The 2,500-nt window shown below is 35.9% G+C and overlaps 1 protein-coding gene across 2 annotated transcripts in view; it reads left to right on the top strand.

Annotated features, from left to right (window-relative positions):
* LOC106872195 (gonadotropin-releasing hormone receptor) overlaps positions 1 to 2,500 on the top strand; it is a 798,172-nt gene that overhangs the window by 1,501 nt on the left and 794,171 nt on the right. The gene's annotated exons all lie outside the window — the stretch shown is intronic.

The following is a 2,500-nucleotide window of genomic DNA, read 5'->3' as shown; positions in this document are numbered from 1 at the left end:
TACAGATAGACAGACAAATGGTGAGGTGAATGACAGTTATTCAGACACATAGACATGATGTAGACGGAGGCAGACATAGATATAGGCTGGAAGTGTAAGAAGGTGGGGCTAAAAGCAACAGTAACATCCACCCCTAGGGGTCAGCCACACTTAAGTGGCAATATACTACACTTTATCGTGCAGTTACTGTTAATACTTCATATAGAGAATTAACATTGTTTATATATATATATATATATATATATATATATATATATATATATATAAATGTGTGTGTGTGTATGTATGTATGTATGTATATATATGTATGTATATATACATACATACACGCGGCCACTATATTCCATGGCTCAGTTTATTTTGTCACTTTCACCTGTAACACCCACCTTCTTACACTTCCAGCCTATATCTATGTCTGCCTCCGTCTACATCATGTCTATGTGTCTGAATAACTGTCATTCACCTCACCATTTGTCTGTCTATCTGTATATCTTCTATTTTGAAGATTGTGATTCGTTTCTTGGTCTATTTTCTTTGCATACCAAACAATCTGGTTTACTATCACTCTACTTTTCTTGTCATCCTGTTGGTGTGTTTGTTTGTTTGTGTGTGTGTGTGTGTGTGTGTGTATGTGTCTGTCTGTCAATCAGTCTGTTTGACTGTGTCTCAAATTGTACACGGTGTATATGGAAGTGATAGATAGATAGATAGACAGACACATATATAGATAAATATACACACATATATATATACATATGTATATATATATACACACACACACACATATATATAAGTATATATATACATGCATGTATATATAACTATATGCATATATACACATGCAAATATATATATATATATATAGAGATAGATAGATAGAGATAGATAGATAGAGAGAGAAAGACATGTGCATGTGTCTATCTATCTATCTATCTATCTATCTATCTATCTATCTATCTCTCTGTCTCTCTCTCTCTCTGTCTCTCTCTCTGTCTCTCTCTCTCTCTCTCTCTCTCTCTCTCTCTCTCTCTCTCTCTGCTTCTCTCTGTCTATCCGTCTATTGATTTCTCTCTCTGTTCGTCAATCTGTGTATGTGTCTCGTTGAAATGATTGTAAAAGTATGTGAAACATTTAACCATTCAACATTAGACATAAAAGTCGCAGTTAATTGGTCTTGGTTCTCGTTGCATCTTTTTTTTATTTTGTCACCAATCATATACAACTGTCATATTAGCACACGCACACACACACACATACAGGCACACTCACACATAGGCACACACACAACACAGACTGGCATATATCCACACACTCACACACAGTCACATACGCACACTCATCCACAGGACACACAAGTAGGTAACTTGGCATATTTTCTCCACCTGTAATGCTGTGAATCAATCATGGTAAACTCAAAATATCAGTCGACATACTTTGTTCAACAAACGCACACACACACAGGCACACACACACAGGCACACACACACAGGCACACACACACACACAGGCACACACAGGCACACACACATACACATACATACCACACATACAAACACACACACACATACAAACACATATGCACATACCACACACACAACACACAAATATACACACACATACCAAACACACACACACACCCATACACACACATATACAAACCCACATTCACACACACATGCACAGAAACACGAACAGTACTTAACATAGTATGCTACATGGCATATTGTCCATAACCATAATTTTGCAACACATTATATACCACTAATTCGACGTATGTCTAGCTTAAGCTACCTATAGAGGCAGTGCCCCAGCATGGTCGCAATCCAATGACTAAGGCAAGCAAAAAGATTAGAACAAAAGGAAAAGCCGAAATCTCAATCAGAATTTCCGATCATGTTTGTTTATTTGTTCGATCAGCTAAATTACCAGGCTCACCGAATTACGTTTAATTCGCTGAGAATTCCAGAGACGCGTATATCCATTATATAATTCTCAGGTACAATCAGTGTAGTCTATCGTATGACAAGCAGAAGTAGACCTTTGAAACACAGGTATAATATATTCGATGAATTTCATCACAGTTGCCGTCTACACAATTTCGCTCGCAAGGCTTGGTGCACCGCGCGGTTATGATTTAAAGAACTTGTCCAAGATGTCATTTAGTGGGTTCAAATCCAGAATCTCAGGATTATGAAGTGAACTTAACCACTCACATACATACATACATACATACATACATACATACATACATACAAACATACATACATACATACATAAAAAGTGAACTTTTAACCATGTACATACATACATACATACATAGATACATACATAGTGTATATACATATATGAACGTATGTATATAGATGCATATTTTGGTGTATATATCTATGTTTATCAATCTATAGAGATGTGTGTATATATAGATGTATGTATGTATGTATGTATGTATGTATGTATGTATGTATGTATGCATGTATGTATGTTTGTATGTATGTATGTA

Source organism: Octopus bimaculoides, chromosome 9 (assembly GCF_046866305.1).
Source record: "Octopus bimaculoides isolate indiv1 chromosome 9, ASM4686630v1, whole genome shotgun sequence".
Lineage (NCBI taxonomy): Eukaryota > Metazoa > Mollusca > Cephalopoda > Octopoda > Octopodidae > Octopus > Octopus bimaculoides.
Note: the sequence above shows the minus strand (reverse complement) of the source record. Positions and strands in the feature narration are given on the sequence as shown.